Genomic DNA, 18,585 nt, shown 5'->3' on the forward strand with positions numbered 1-18,585 from the left:
AACAGATGTATGGTGTGTAAAATAATTATTGGAAGTAGTCTTGATTTCACTGTTGTCAGTGTAACGTGTAGTCAATTGTATTCCATTGTTGTACAATAATACTTTCGACTCGCTTTTTAAATTTGTTGTTATTGTGTGTATGTCAATGATTGTCACAACATTTTCGTCAACAACCTAATTACTTCCTTTCTCCGGAAGTTAACGCGCATCTATTTGTGTCGTGTTTCTCTTGTTATTTGTTAAATCCACGTGGTTTAACACAAGGATTTTGTGCGAATTTACTTTCAAGTAAAAAGAAAAAATTGTGTTTGTTTTTATATTATCGAATAATTGTTATACTTTTGCTGGTGAATTAAAAAAAAATTTTTTTTATTATAATTTTCTTTCAAAATTTTTTTTAAAGACGTGATTCGTGTTCCTGTGTTAGCAACGGTGGATAATAAAACCGCCAACCTGGAGTCTACATATCCCAAAAGGTTTGTTATTTATTTTAATTAATAATTGATAGATGATTTTTGTTTGATAGTTCATATAAAATATTTTTTAATAATAATCACACACTGAATTAATTTCTAATAAGTTTTTACTAAATTTTTACATTTGTTGTGTATTATATATAAGTCAAAGCCCCACATACATGATACTTTTAATAGCTTTTGCTATCACAACACATTATACCACTTAACATATCATGAGAATGATACTTTATCCTTTAATGAAAAACGCTCATTACGTTTTTCCATTTGAATTAATAGAAATTGCACAGAAGTCAAATTGTAAATAATTATTTTTTTAATGATTCCCTTATTCCCATATTATGTTTCTAATTTTTCTATTAATTAATACATGAAATCAGACTTAACCCGCAGGCATTTGCTGCCATTGACAAATACACCTCTAAAAATTTTTGTGTAACTTAATTATGCTTAGCCTACAAACTTTTTCCAGTAAGAAAAAAATTTTCGTATGTGGGAAGTAAATTCTTTTCAAGGAGCCTGACAGTGGCGGCACAAAAAATCTTGATGCCTTAAACGAAAAATGAAATTGGTGCGTCTTTTTGAACAATGATTGATTTTCAAATATCTCCATTTAGCACATAGTATTTAATTCGTAAATTTTAATATTATTACTGCTTTTCTTTTTTGGCAGTCGGGTATACAAATAACTTCATATTTTCCAAATGGATCGATGGATTTGACAGTTAAGGTATCGTTATATTCGTCTTAAAAAACCAAGTTTGCTTAAATAAGTGTTTGAAAAACAATGGCGGATTTTCGGCGCGAAATACTAAGAAGTTAAAAAAATTAGCCAAAATTGGCCGTTTGAAAGGTATGAATTAATCAAGAAATTTACAAACAAACAAACAAATAAACATACAAGATACGTTCGAAAAACTACATTCCTTGACAGTCGGGTAAAAATTAGACAATAACGTCGCATTTAAAGCTACTGACAGATTTGTCTGGCTTGTATTACCGCGCGTCACTCCGTTACCAGATTCACAAAAACTTTTGGTGGTCTATCAGATTTTCCTAATAGGTGAGACGTCACTGGAACTTAACAAATTTTCAATTAGATATCGAAATCATCTACGAACCTACAAAAACACATTTAACTCTTGAATTATTTTTTACTCTGCCTGACATAAATACAAATTCACAGACTAAATTCAATAATAACGAGTGAAAACAAACAATTGACTGAGTTAACTGTTAAAATACCATGTATAGACTGTGTTGATTACACAATGAATGCATACTATATAAGTAGCGTCTAATTTGATCTCTCACGGGCAAACAGTGACGATTTCGAAAAAATGTTCCAAGCAAAAGTTGTTTATTTTTTGATAAGAAACATTCTTTACATTTAAACTTTTGTTCTATCTCTAACGGTTTATAAAATGGGTCCTACGGACCCAAGACCCATTTGACCTATGTTGGCCATTTACGAACTCAGCCTTTTATGCCCTGAGCACGCTGTAAAAGATTTAGCTTGGTATAATTTTTCGTTTTTGAGTTATTGAATTGACAGACGGACGGACGGGTGGATGGACAACCGGAAATGGACTAATTAGGTGATTTTATGAACACCTATATCAAAATTTTGTTCATATCATCAAAATTTTTAAGCATTACAAACTTGGGACTAACCTTAATATACTATGTATACTTCATATATACTTACATGGTATAAAAATCAAATATGGTGGAGGCGCAAGGAACCTTAAATCTTATGACAAATTGATATATTGAACGTAATTCCATGCGCTTCTTTTTTTGAATAAAGGTGCATTGTCTATTTCATGGGACATTGTATTTCTAATACTTACAATGTGATTGATTTTTGTTAAAAATATTTGTGTAAATTTATGATTATCAATTAAGATTAATTATCAAAATTAAAAAAAAACTATTTTATTTATTTAATTTTAACTTTGTACATTATTTATTTTAGATTTATTAATAAAAATAAAAAACCAGTTTTAAATATAATAATTTACAATACATAAACCTCTGGTACCTTCTAACTAATTATTATATTTAATACGATTTTTAGGATCATTAATTATGATCGATCTTTTTCCTTTCTAGCAGTAATGGTTTATATATTGTTTTAAGTTATAATACTTAGGCGAATGAGCTTCGTTTATTTTTATTTCCTCGTCTAGCAGATGATATTACCTATTACCTATTTAGTAATGTCATTTGGTTAATTAATATAGAACTGGTATCAAAAAAAATCTACAAGATGACAAAAACTATTCGACCAGCCATAAAAATGCATCCGATTTTTGTACTTTATGGGTCAAAATTACTTTATATACTGAGTTTTTATTTAAGGGATACTCTTTGAAAAAATTGAGAAAATCGGGAAAAAAAATTTGTTTTGGAATTTGATGAAAGTCGCTGAATGGTGTAATTTTGATCCAAAAAGTAAAAAAATCAGGTTAAATAAATGATTGGATGCAGAATTTCTGAGATATCGCAATATTTGGATGGAATTTAGTCCGTATCTCAAAAACTATTCGACGAGCCATCAAATGCACCCGATTTTTGTACTTTTTGGGTCAAAATTACCTTATATACACTGCGTTTTATCAAAATTGGAGAAAAAAAAAATTTATCGAAATTTGCAATTTTTTTAAGGGGTACGGACCCCTTTTAAAAAAACGAGAAAATTGTAAAAAAATTTTTGTTTTGGAATTTGATGAAACTCAGTGGATGGGGTAACTTTGATCCAAAAAGTATAAAAATCAGGTTAATTTAATGATTGGACCCATAGAAAGTTACAATGTCAGCGAGTATCACGGGCAAAACTTCATTTTCAAAAAAGTACCCATAAAATTGTGAACAAAAAACAGGATAAGTGAGGGCTATAACGTGATAGTGTTTGTTTTTAAAGGAGAAATTGCCCAGTAAAGTGGTCGGGTATCTGCTATCTATATTATAAAATTTCCTTCATCCAAAAACACTTAATATAATGAGTGTCCTCCACAAAGGTCTATAAATCTATATCTATTATGTAATGATATTGCCTATATTTTTCAATTATTGTGTTTTCCTGTTTATCGTATTAGTTTGACAAATTTGCATTGAAATTCATTCTTACTTGATAGACAAATCTTTAAAAGGTAAGAATTATTTTATGAATACCATGAAAGTTAACTTTTTGAACATTCTGTAATATTGTAAAATTAATTTAATACTTTTAATAATAAATGTCTACTTAAAATAATGCGGTCAGGTACAACCAGATATAATAAACATAATAGTGGTTAGTTGTAGTGTATGGAAGGTCCTTTTCTGTCTACGTAAAAATTTTAAGTAAACAATGTGAAGTCATTTTTGATTAAAAAAATTTTTTTGATAAAGCCGTTCTTAAAACCATTGAATTAGTTGTCCACTTACCCGTCCGTCATCACAATGTTATAGCTTACTAAAAACGTAGGTAACATAGGTCCATTGGGTCTTGGGTCTGTGGGACCTATCTTGTTTGTTTTCTCGTGAAAGTCAAAATTAGAGCAAGACGCGTTGGCAGGTTCAAATACTGAGTCCATCCGATAATATGCAAGGGATCAAAAGGGAAAAATTTTTCGTTAAAAGTTTGTTTCAAAAATTTTAAAAATCGGAAGTTATTCTAAAAATTTTCGAATTATAGTCTAAGAGACGGTATAAAGTCGATTTCCACTCATCTGATAACCAGATGAGACATATTTTTTATGAAATTTCATTGATTTATAAACACGCCTATCATAGATATTCTATCGAAAAGTGTTCATGGCTATTTTTAATAAAATTAATCAATTTTTTCCATATGAACGGTTATTTGTCTATAGCATGATTTTCGTATTTAAATTATGTTTCTTCTAATACCAATTTTGACTGGTTAAAAAATCGGTGTGGTTACTAATATCGGCTTCCCTGTTCATATGGTATGAAAAGATCGATAACCAATCGAAATTGATATGAAAAGAAAGATAATTTAATTACGAAAATAATGGAATAGAGGCTTGCCTGCAAAAAACTGATCATGGAAAAAAATGATCCCTGATAAAAAAATCCGATTCATGAATCGGAAATTTCCAATTCAACCAATCGGAATGAATAGGATTCAATTGTAAAAAAAGTTTCGATTCATTCATCTTTATTCCAATTGAAACCAATTCGCATTTTTAATCGAAATTTAATTGAAATGAATCGGGTTTAGTTGGAAAAAAATTGCCAATTCATTTCGATTTAATTCCGATTCAATCCAATAGAACTAATCGGAAATTTCTAATTGGCTGCAATTCATGAATGGGATCGAATTGAAAATTTCACATTGGGATCTATTGGATTGAATTAGAAATCAATCGGAATGAATTGGCAATTTGAATCGAAATTCAATCGGATTTTTTTATCAGGGATTAAAATTAATTTTATTAAAAATAGCCATGAACACTTTTCGATAGAAAAACTATATAAAATAAAATTTCATAAAAAGTCGCATCTCGTTATTAGATGTGTGAAGTTCGAATTTTTATGATCTCTCGTACGATTATATAATTATCAATTTATAAATTTTGGATAAATATTTTTGCATTCACAAATAGTCACCACACCTTAGGTACCTACGAAGCAATAGATTTATAATAAAATAAGAACAATTATATTTATGTGGATTTCCTTAACTAATTAAGGATGCACATAAACTTGAGAAAAAAATGTTTTTATTAATAATTTCACGTGTGAATTAATTTTATAATATATTAATTTTATATGTTATGTAAAGAAAGTCTGCAAAGAATCATTATGGTATGCGTTTTCTGGTACGGCTATATTAAAAAATAAACAAGTGGTATCAAATCAAGTATTGTGTGTATCCAATTGTAAGTTAATTAATAAATCAATTTCCTTATTTGTAGTCCAAGAGATAGATTTGTATAATTAATACATAATATTTCTTTTATTAATAAAAGAGAAATGTCAAATTTAATGTAGATATGTCCGAATGGGCTTAGAGGAAACGATACTGTATATAATAAAATTAAAAAGATATACTTCAGTAAAACCTACACATTTTTGGAAGCATTTATCGGACCTTAGAAATTATTTCAAATCTATAATAAAATAAACAGGGCCGTAACGAGGGTACATAGCGCAAAAAGTATCATATTGGCAATTTTGATAAACCAAGTATGTAATCCTACTAAATTTGGGTCATACTTTTTAAATTTGTGATCAAAATTAACTTAGCTATAATAGATTTCCAGAATGTGGAGTCCTGGTCCCGGAATTAAGCACATAAGTGATAACTAACGAAAAACTGGCATCACAGCTGAAAAAAATGACCCAAAATTAATGAGTTTCAAAAAAAATTACAATAAAATGGGATCAAATTTGCCTGTGTTATCAAAAAATCAAATTTTGTAACTTTATGACGTCATCAGATTCCAAAAAACTTAATTTTGCTCTATCATATCCAAATTTTATCCAATTTTGATAAACCGGGTATGTATTCGTACTAAACTTGGGCCATACTTTTCAAGTTTGTGATCAAAATTAACCCAGATCTAATAGGTTTCAAGATTAGGTATAATTTTGTGTAAAAATTTTGTTCCTTTAATACTTTGAAGCAGTATATAAACATGTAAAAATAATTGGAATTTATAGAGATGTATTAATAATAAGTTAATACTTACCGTACCTCCTCCTACTTAAGGACGTTAAAGTGCCACCTATAGTATAGTATAAGAAAACGGTATAAAAAATTTAAATGAAAAGAAAATTTGAAAAATTTTGTGTAATTCGAAAAACTTAAATAATTATCTTGTGAAAGTTTTAAGTATAGTTATCGAAGTTATTTTTGAGGAATATCGATTTATTTTGTTCGTTTATTCCCATATATAATCTTGCTTTTCATCACTTTCAATTCAACAAAATTAATTTGATAATAATAATATATTTTTTCTTTCTTAAATCATTTAAAATCATTTTAACTTTTGTATTATTTTAATTTTATTTCTCTATTTAATGTTGATGCATGAACGTCCTTAATACTTAGTGTAGACGGTAGCTACTTAATATTAAAGTATAATTACCATACAGGTATTTATTTATTTTATCGTCAGTAGGTAATAATAATAGTTAAAAATCAACAAAAAAATTAACTTACCAACTTCTGTATATGGGAATTAATTTATTTAAAACTTAATTATATTTAATTTAAACAAGTGTACACAAATAATATTTGTAAAAGGTTCTGTTGTTACCTACATAGTGTGATTTTTAAGAAATTTCCTATATTTCAAAAGTGGAATAGAAAATCAAGAAACTTAAAAACAAATATGGATTCATTTCAGAGGAAATGGAAATGTAGTTTTTACTTTTTAGTTTTTTTTTTTTTACGGAGACTCTTTTATGATCAAACAGGGGATATTTTTATGGAACTACACATTTTCATAGCAGATTCTTGTTTTAAGCCCCAAAAAACAGCAGGGTTTTTCTGCTCTGAAAAACAATGTTATTACAAACTCTCTGAATTTTGTTGAAAATATTAAGAAAACAAAAATGAAACTAGTTGGAAACAAAAAAAAATTGGTTTGAATATATTAAACTGTTTTGGAGTATGAAAAAATCTATTTAGACCCAAAAGTTATAATGGATCCCCGATTCAAAAAGAAAAACGCACCAATCTACAAAAATTCAAGGATTTTGATAAAGTGTTATTTATTATATCATTAAAGTTAATTATAGTTAGAACCACACAACCAAAACAGATAGTTTTGGTACGGAAGAGATGCATGTACGATCTATGTAGGTTCAGTGGATCCTTGTTAAAGATATACGGGTCTCATAAAACATAAATACATTAGTTGTACGTAATACAAGTAGCAAGATATTACTATGACGTGTAAAATAAGTATTTTTGAAATTTATAAAGACACGCTATATTCAAATTTATTTTTACTATTATTATAGATCCGTAAAGCAAATTTTATATGACAAAATCTTAAAGGGAGTTTCCAATCTTAAGACTAAGTCACTGAGTTGAAAAATTTAGCTCTTTTTTCGCATATTTTATTTTCCAATTTTTTTTTTTGTAACTATTTTTCGAATTATTAAATGATAAAGACATTTTTTTGTTTTTTTTTTCAATATTTTTTTTTCATTTTTCAAAAAACAAATTGTGTACTTAGAAACTGCGGCCACATGTTGAACAATATGCAAATCATCATATTTAACACTTTTTTATTTTTCAGAAAAAATAATACAAATCTATATATAACCAGGTCCCTCGCGTTTTCTATGTATATAATCTCTTTGGATTCAAAACCATTCATAAAAGATGTTTATATTACCTTTCAAAAATTTGAACTTTAAGTTTAAATTTTTAATTAAATGAACCATTAAAAAACGGTTTTGATAGCTTAGATGAAATTTTTTGAACTTGAACTAACTTTTAAGTGTCTCTTGGACGAATTGAAGTGAAACTCGTTCTCGAGTGTATGGTGATGTAAAATACCTTACATTTAGAAATGATATGAGTTTCACATTGATTTTATATGCTTTCTATCATACGTTCAGATATGGATATAAAAAGATTTATAAATTTATTTTATAACAAATAATAAAATAACAAACCTAAAATATATATATACAAACATTCATATAAAATATCATTCAGATAGACATTTCATATATTACTCTGTTTGATTTACGTAAAATATTGTATAACGTAAATCAAGTATAAAATTAAAACTGAAATTTATAGAGAATTATCGTATTACTTACTATACAAATAATACATCAAGGGAGATGAATTTCAAATATAAATTGTAAATGTAAAATGTAAAATGTAAAATGTATGTACGTAACGCAATTGTACGTGTATTTTAATATTATCAACTACGAGTATTGTGTCTTCATTCATTTATTTATACTAGCATATTTATACCAGTGATGAGAAAGTTCGGCAACCCTTACATTCGGTACTGTTAAACAGTTTAAGATAATGAACTGAAATTTATACCAGGGGCACACTTAGACCATGGAGTCCATCGTGATATGATACAGAAAAGGGTTGGTCCATTCTTGGTTACTACTCTATGAACCATTTTGAGCTGTTTAAGAACAGTTGGAGTGCTTTGACGTTAATGGACTTTAGCTCAGAGAGGTCGTCAAAGAGAGGCTGGCTTAAGTAAGTCTATCTTCTCGTGGCAAGAGCTGGACAGTGACAGAGAAGATAAGACATTGTCTACTTCTCCTCCACATTGTGACAGCTCCTACAATAGTCGTGATACACTGTTAGGCCCAAGCGTTCAGCATGCTTGCTGCCCAAGCAGTGTCCTGTAATAGCCGCAACAACTTTACCAATAGAAGCCTTTAGAAGCGATATAAGATCTTCGGAACGTCTACAATTGTTCTCACACCATATCTGTCTGGTCATACCACAAGTACGTTCCTCTCTCCATCTAAGATTGGCCCTTTTTAAGATATCTTTTTTAAGGAGTAGCTTGCAGTTCGCGAACGGAACTTCTGGATGCCTATTGCTACTTTTGAGGTTAGATAAACTGAGCTAAATGATTTAGGAGCTGCTTGGCGGTTGGTGAAGGTAGTAATCTCGCTGCATCTGAGTGTGTTCAGTCTTATACGTTCACATAGCTTGTGTATAGCCTCCACTCCCGTTTGATACACGCTACAGTGATCTGGCAGCCGAAATGGTTGAGATTTTCAGAGAAGATCCCACAATCTACCCTACTTTCAAACTTAGATTCGTCGGTATAAATTGCCATGGCATGTCATATAAGTAACTGATATTCCAATATTTAACACGCTATAAAAATTTCAGTTTGATATCTTTTTCGTTTTTGAGCTATCGTGTTGACAGACAGGCGGACAGGCAGACGAAAATAAGGTGATTTTATGACCACCAATACCAAAATTTTGTTCGTATCAATATTTTTTAGTGTTACATACTTGGGACTATACTTAGTATACGTTGATATAATATATTACATATAAACATAGTATAAAAATAAAATCATTTATGACAACAACACCATTCACTGAATGAAGTCACTGTCAAATAATAACATGAACAAAAATAAATGAAGGATATATCAGATTATTCTATGGATATGTATTAAATATTTATTTATATAATATATGTATAGTAGGTACCTACATAGGTACATATTGGTATAGGTATAGGTAGGTAGTTTCATTGTACCTATACTGATGACCACTCCATTATATACCACCACCCTCTAAATGTAATAATAAATAATATTCGCAATATTATTTGGTGATTTCAATTTAATATTTGCTAATATTCTGTATTTGTTTAATATTTGAATATGATATTATTTTGTTTTAAATACTAACAGTACCAGTGTAGTGTGTACGTTTATATATTTATACTAGCGGCCCCGACGGACGTTGTCCCGTAAAAACGTAACTCCAATTCATGAATACCTATACTACGTTTAGCCTGTCCGCTAAACCCATCCCACTAAACCCCAATTTAACTCCTATTTTTTGGAGTGGCCTGACCTTCGACCTTTGGCCTGACCTTTGATAGTAGAGCTCGCTGCGATCGCATATGGCTCTAATAAATGCCTATTGACAATACCTGAATACTATTAAAAATACATAGTACACATAGTATACATAATGTGATATGATTTATATGCGCTCCCACCATTTAATGAAATTTCATTTTTTTGGTACGGAGCCCTCAAAAACAGTTGTAGTGGACCGAATGGTAAATCTAAACCATTCTCCAATCCCTTGAACTCACACAAAAAATTTCATCGAAATCGGTCCAGCCGTCTAGGAGGAGTTCAGTCACATACAGACACACACAAGAAATATATATATTAAGATTATATGATGCATTGCATTCATATACCTATCCTTCATCTATATTGCTATCGAAATATCATGAAAATTCAAAATTCAAATGTAATCATATAGCCAGGCCGCAATATATTTAATAAATATATATGATTCTTAAATTTTGACACGCTTTTATTATGGTGATTAGTTGATCAAAAAGTTGAAAAAAAATAGTAAGATTGTATATAAGTTTTATAACAAAACTGTTTTTATTTTTTCATAGTACAGTGGAGTCTCGATAACTCGAACCTCATTAAGTCCTCAGTTAGTCGAAAAAAAATGCCATTCCCTTCCCAGACTTTATAACTCAGACAAAATGTTATTTTCCTCACAGGTATTGATAGTACATATTTATACTCTGTAACTCGAATTTGAAAAAGCAGACTCTGTAAGTCGTAGTAAGATATCTTATATATTTAAACGACGGAAATGGCTCCAACGATTTTCATGATATTGGATATGCAGAGAATTTTTGAGGCGAAAAGTCGATCTAGCTAGGTTTCATTTTTAAAAAACGTTGTTTTATAAGTGCTCTCAGGAAAAACTGAAACATAAACTGCAAAATATGACTCTTTGTAACATCTATTGGTGTATATCATAGTTGACGAAATAATACATTACCGAGACATTCGAATTGGTAATTTTGTGGAGACATATTAAACTTATATTAGTGATAAAATGTGTGTCTTTTTAAATCAAAAATACTGAGCAAAGTTCGGTCATCCAGATATTATATTATTCATAGATATATATTAGTCGTAGTTAGATAGTTATATAGACATCGTAGTATGTAAAATATAATCGCGCCATTCTTAGTCGAATTTTTTAGCAACAGAGGATTAACTGTATCTCAAACTAGCCGAAAACTCATTAACTTGAAATTTTTTGTATTTCCCTTGAGGTTAGAGTAATCGAGATTCCACTGTAATAAAAAAGTTACGTACAGTTTAAAAAAAAAAAACCCTTTCAAAAGAGACACGAAAACGCGTGAAGAAAAAATTTGGGAAAAATTTAATTGTCACGTAATAATTTTAACTATGTATGCATATGTTATAGGAAAAGTCGATAAACTGTTACTAAAAACAACAGTGATAGTTGATTAAAAATGATTAAACACACTTTTCCTAGGCAGAGTTAACTATTAGTTTACTTAGTTTTGTTATCAATAATAAATCAATGATTTGCAGATCTCCAAATGAATTTTTTCGACACACTTTTTTTGAAAAAGTTTTTTTAATTTTCTTCGTATTTTGAAATAAGTTTCGAATGTTATTATCTTATAAGCATATCAAATTATTATAATTGATTTTTAAATTTGATATTTAGATAAAAATTTTAATCATTATTCTGAAAGTTTGATAATTGCATATGAAGAAATGATTGTAAATTAGATAGTGATTATAAATATTTAAAAAAAATATATGTGTACCTATGTATATGTAATCTATAGCTTTAATTAAAATTTTTGAAATAAATTAAAAAACCTAACCATAAAAATGTAATTTTAAAACAATTTTTGCTTAATTGCAATATTAGCATAGTTATTAATATAAAAACCACTTTTTTGAAAAATGTACAATATGGTAATAATTTCAATGTAGATGAGTCCATAAAATTAGATCAAAAGGTTAAATTATTTTAAGGCCAGAAGGACCATGAATTTCATTCCTTCATCTCGAAATTACCTACTTTTTCCAGATAATTATTGCATTCAACAAATGAGGTACCTTTACGCTGGAAAATTTGATCCATCTTGCATTTATTATTAAAATTGAGTTTTGATTTTTTTGTTTCTTTTAAATAAAATCAGCCCTTTTAAGTTCATAAAACTTCAACCTTTTTATGTAAAAAACATCTTAGTTTAATCTTTAAAAGTCATTTCCGTCATGGCTTGTCTTTTTTCCTGTTACGAATTCGTTTCATTTATTGATTGGTAGAAGAAAAATTAAGTAATTTGTTCCAAAAGAAATAATCTCTTTTGCCCAAGAACTTGAATATTGTTTTAATTTTCATTTATGCATGGAAAAAAGAAATTTTCATGATTGAAAAAAGAAATGAAATAGAAATTTATTGTAAATGCATTTAACAAATTATATTTATATGACTAATTATCTAAAATTTATATTGCATAATTAGCTTTATAACAAGACATATAATTAGTTTTTTTATAATCATATTATATTCAAAAAATATATAATTATTTAATCAAATGAGTATATAAATGAAAAAATAAAAAATTACGTTTATTTCTAAATATATACTTTTAATAGTCTTTTTATTCAATTTTTATGATTTCAATTATTCACAAAAACTTTTTAAACAATTTTATTCGATGCATCTAGCCTAAATTCACATTTTGATGAATATTAAAATTCAATTTTTCAGTTTCAAAAGGATGGGAAATCTTTTGAATTTTCGATTTAAATTAACGTCAAATTTATTGAATTTATAAAAATTTTCAAACAAAAAAATGTTTTCTCTCACGGATTAAACATAGGTTTAATTAAAATATACTTCAAATTTCTAATTTTTGAATTCATGCCATCCAATAAGTCTCTTTTTGAAACCTACATTTTGATAAACAGATATCTTCGTTCAGCGTTCCGGTTGAAACTTCTCATACTTTTAAATTATTATAATCGTTATATATATATTTCAGAAAATTGTTGATTTTTCAACAGGTTTTTCATATATTAATAAACAAATAAATTTATTTTTAAATAATTGTAAATTCTATGAAATTGGATTTATGAACATATATTATTAAGTTTAAATTAATTACATGTATTTACGTTTAATGCAGTTTAATATATTACTTAGGAGTAATTTTTTTATATCCATCGAATATAAAATAAAGAGGAAATATATTTTTTTAACAAGGATAAGATGAAATATAATAAAGCCGATTTAATTTATTATTTTTTCTAAAACTTGTGTTGTTTTGACTATGGTTCAACGGTTTAAATCGGAAGTTCTACGAACAATTTCAAATTAAAGTGTTACGAATCTCCGTGATATATGCCTAAAGACGAAATTCACCGTAGTCTCGAAATGTGCAGAGTCATCTAGTTAAAATTATCGAAAAAAGTAGTTGATTTTTCCGAAATGATCTGTTTTTTTCTGCGCATGAAAATTTTTCTCATTCTCAAAAAATAGATTTATGTAAATCTCATAACCTTTCGTCAATTAGGTAGGTATTTATTGAGATATGAAAATTCTAGCAAATAGCATCTTTCTCTTCTATTAAGATTGAATCATGAAACAATTTTTTCGATGTCAATATTGTATAAATTGAAGTTAATTAAAAAAAGTTTGTTTGAAGGCCTCTTTTTCGTTCAGTAACAAGAGTACAAGTATGTTATAGCCATTGCATTCTATTCAAAAAATTAGGTCTAACTATGAAAATTACATCTGTAGAAATTGGTGTTGTTGTGTACAAAGAAATATCTTTTCTCTGGTTTCAGGATTATTTTTATAAAATTGCTTCCACTATATTCTTTATTCGATGACCATACTTGAATCAACTTATTTATAAGAAAATGAACGTAATTAATTTATAATTTATTATTATGAATTTTTATAAAAATTTTCATGGTATATATAAGTGACAACTTAAGTACTCTTTGAGGAATTTATTAAGTAAATATTGATATTATGCTTTTAATAAGTGTTTATAATGGTTTTATTAATAAAATACATGCGCTTGGTGGTTTTAATTGCTTAATACGTGTTTCGTGAGGTTTAAATGTAGCTATTAAAAAATTCGATACAAATTTTTTTTTTTTATTTCTGTGGGCTTTGTTAATATTTGGTATTTGGCCGAAAGAAGTTTCTAGGATTGTTTCATATATAACTTTAATTCTGGAGTCAAAATCTGTTCATTTTATTCGTTGAAATTCCTATCTCCAACTGAAATTTTATAAATCAATAACATTCGCATTATTTTATAAATAAGACTTCCTAAAATATGCTGGCTGAACCGTGGTTACGAGTCGACCGTAGGGGATGAATATAACCATATTAAAATTGAACCATATATGTTTTTTTTGTAAAAATTATTATCTCTATGAAATAATTTATTGACTTTAAAAAAAATAAATACAACTGTGCATATTTATTTAAAAAAAATTATTAAAATAAATATTAATATGAAGTATTACTCAGTATATAGAATCGATACTAATCGGTGTTGATCCGGCAGAAAAACGACGTTGTTGATTTTTTGTTAAGTAATCTAAAACCGCCACAAAGTAGGTTTATCCAGCATTTTATAATTTGGGTCTTGATTCTTTTATCTTTACTACTCTGTCTGTCTTTTTCGGTATAAAATTGCTGGTGTGATTTGCTCATACGTGAAATCTCCAGGAAAATTATATTTCTCTACTTTAGTTTGTTTATTTTCTGCGCGATGTTAATTTTTCGTAACCGCGATACAGCAAACTAATACATGTAAAAAGTGGGATATTTTCGTAGAATTGAATGCACTATTTTTTTACAAACTGGCAGCAGGAGAACTCATAGAAAATGATGGTCAAAGTTGGTCAAAAATGGTTTAAAAGAAAACTTTTAACAAAAAGAAAACCGACTTCAAAAGAACAACTTTTCCAAAACAAATTAATATGCACTAAAAAGTATAAAAATAACGATAATATAATGTTATTAAAATTATTGTTTATTTTTTAGTCGGTGTCAGTGTAATTTTTAGTGAATCTGAAGAACACTAACTAATTTGTCACTAAAAAAAGAATCATCAAAATCGGTTGGCGTGATATTGAGTGCATAATTAATGCAAATTTAAGACTTTTATAATTTTCTCATGGATGCCGTTGTCAGAACTAGAATAATGAGACCACACGGAAAACACCAGCTTTCAAATAGATAAAGAATCCGTTCTTGTTTGAAGTCGGTTAAAAATATGAAACTGTTGTTTGAATTATTTTCCGTAGGATTCAATTTTTTCAGTTACTTCAATTTGCCTGTTCTCAAAACTTAAAAAAATGCATGGTTTCTGTATATGTACCTTTCCATTTGTGTGACTGACTATAATAGTCTTTCAATATTAGCATTTCCAACCAACAAATACGATAATCCGTTTTTGTATACTCAATACCGATGAATTTCTGCTGTAGTACATACATTTGGTTTGTACATAATAATATTATCAAAAAGTATAATATTTTATTGTTTTATGATAACAAAACAATAAATGCCTTAGGAAATACAAGGGATAATTTTATATGGTGGGAATTTTTTTTGTATACATTGCGCCTCAAAAAATGTGTTTTATTTTGAGACTAGAATATTCTCTCCATATCAGGGCTAAATAACTAATCAAAAACTATCCGAGGAATAATAACCACCCAAAAAACCGCGATATAGTAACCACTATTATAAAAACCGTTATCCAAGCTACCCAGTAACTACCCAATTTCAAAAGAAACTTTGTCAAATTTAACAATGATAATATAAAATCATTATTAAAAATGAAAATTGAAAATTACGGGTCTATGGACATTTTAGCTTTTAAGTTTACTCTTGGGTTACGTCCACCCTGTGACCCACGGTGTAGCCACGCCTTTAAAAGATCATATTTGTTGAAAAAAATTGTTAATCTAGTGTATAGGAAACAAAAGTCTTGTTTAATCAGCAACTATAAACTTATCAACCATTAAACGGTTAGGATTTTTACACAAAGTGGCCTGTTAGGCCCTTGACTATAAGGCTATGACTTTCCCTAATATACAATATAAGATCACTCCTGACCCGTGAATAACAGTGAAAAAGATGAATTATGTCGGCTTACTTACGGAAAGTAGTTTAATAATTCTTTAAGTCGGAAAAAAAATTTAGCATTTAAGGTAGTCCACTCGTGAAATGGCATTTATTAAGAATTCAATAAAATTCAATTATGAGATTAATTAATGTATTCTGTAGTTAATGTCAGCGTCTATAGAATGGGATATTAACAATCAAAATGTGCATGATTAACATTTTGGAGGTAAAAATGGATACTTCTATATATATATCTCGAAAACAGTTCTTGTCCGATTTACTGAAAAGATAAATAAAACACCAAAACTTATAAATGTGCAGTTGTGCGAGTATATTGAGTACCTGTAATAGATACTATGTCTTAGTATTGTACACTGTTGTCACAAATAGTGCCTAAATATAAGAGCATGTTTTTATGGACATGATTATAATGTGTGAACTACCTTAAACATAAATATCAACCGACAATTTTGTTTTGTGGTTGTATTGTATGGAATAAGGTATTCTTGTATGTGTGGAAATAGTGGCAGAGACTATGGGTGCGTATCCTGGGGCAGCATTGTGAACTAGAGCATATCGAGCATCAGCGCAAATATCTAACACATTATTTTACAGAATGATTGATATATGCTATATCAACTTAAACTTGAATTCGTGTACCAATCAGACTACCTACATTGGATCTCTTGAACGAAAATATGTGCCACAAAGGTAATTCATATATTTTTTGGGTGTAGAGGTTAGCATTATTATTTAATGAACACACAAATTCGCAAGGAACTTTGTTTTTTAAACAAAAATATCTATTATGGTGATACTGATTCACAGGAGGTTCCAAAGATGTAGTTGTAACATTTTTAGAATCCCTGGTAACCAACAGGAAACTGCCTTGTCACAAACTCTCCCAAAGAAAGCCAGTTGTTAATTGTACCATGATTAGGTTAAATTTGGTTAGATTAGCTGTCCACGAAGGACACACTTAGGTTATACAGCCAATTCAAAGGTTCTTATGGACGCAACTCTCAAAAATGCGTCCCTTCTGAGCTACGGCCCATCAAAGATTATGCCTAGCATTTATATGGAGGTAGCTCGGAATAGAAGGATTTTTGAGGGTTGAGTCCATAAAAACTTTTGATCAAATGATCAAGACCACCTTAATCCACAGTTTTCAAAAAATTTCAACCGAAACCAAAAATCAATGTCTCTTGTAGGCATATTCTTTGAAGGGCCGTAGCTCAGAAGGGAATAGTTTTTGAGGATTGAGTCCATAAGAACTTTTGACCTGCATGAACAAAACTACCTTAACCCATAGTTTGCAAAAAATTTTAACCGAAACCATAAATCAATATCCTATGTAGGCATAATCATTGAAGAGCTGTAGCTCGGAAGGGAAGGGTTTTTGAAAGTTGAGTCCAAAAGAGCTTTTGATCAGCATGATCAAAACTTCCTTAATCCATAGTTTTCAAGAAATTTTAATCGAAACCGAAAATCTATATACTGTATCCGGGGTACTATGACACTTGGGGATTGTTTAGAGAAGTATTTAACTTATCTAGATCAATCTGTAATGAACGCATTATGTACGAATACACCACATTGACACATACTAAACACATATATACACAGTTGAGAGGTGTTCGCGTATGTAACTGTGTCGGCTCTGTGGGCTGATTGTTGTATATTATATAGAATATATAGAGTTTTTAGCTTATATGTATTATAGATACTATAGAGGTTATAACTCTTTCCTCCTAATGATTTCATATTACACTTTTGACTGTTATCCCTGCTATAACTTTGTTCGACACACACTAATCTTACAGTTAACGCCGATTACACACACATCAATCATACATGTAATATACACAGCGTTCGTATAATCATAAATCAAGCGTTATTAATGTCGTTATACATGTGTGTGTGTATATTTTTATACCATGTATATATGAAATATATCAAGGTATACTAAATTTAGTCCCAAGTTCGTAACGCTTAAAAATATTGATGCTACGAACAAAATCCGCCTGTCTCTCAAGACGATAACTCAAAAACGAAAAAAAAATATAAAGATGAAATTTTCATAGAGTGCTCAGGACGTAGAAAGTGAGGTCGAGTTCGTAAATTAGCAACATGGATCAATTGGGTCTCGATTTTTTTCAATCGGGAAAAAAATTTTGTTTCCGATTTCGATAAAACTCTGTAGATAAGGTAACTTTGATCCAAAAAATACAAAAATCGAGTTTATGTATCGATTGGATGCATAGTTTCTGAGAAAATCGCTCATTGTGTTAAATTTTGGATTATATCTCAAAATCCACGTATCCAATCATTAAATAAACATGATTTTTGGATTTTTGGGTCAAAATTATCTTATATAATGAATTTTATCGATATCGAAGTCATACAAAATTTTGCGATTTTTTGGGATTTTCTT

General features: G+C 28.8%; 1 protein-coding gene across 1 annotated transcript in view; it reads left to right on the plus strand.

The window, feature by feature from the left end:
* Window positions 1-357: 357 nt before the first annotated feature.
* LOC123296530 (BTB/POZ domain-containing protein KCTD1) overlaps window positions 358-18,585 on the plus strand; it is a 165,423-nt gene continuing 147,195 nt past the window's right edge. Inside the window, exon 1 of the mRNA XM_044878041.1 lies at window positions 358-476. The gene's annotated coding sequence lies outside the window, so the exon portion shown is untranslated. The remainder of the gene's footprint in view (window positions 477-18,585) is intronic.

The sequence above is a fragment of the Chrysoperla carnea genome, chromosome 3 (assembly GCF_905475395.1).
Source record: "Chrysoperla carnea chromosome 3, inChrCarn1.1, whole genome shotgun sequence".
NCBI lineage: Eukaryota > Metazoa > Arthropoda > Insecta > Neuroptera > Chrysopidae > Chrysoperla > Chrysoperla carnea.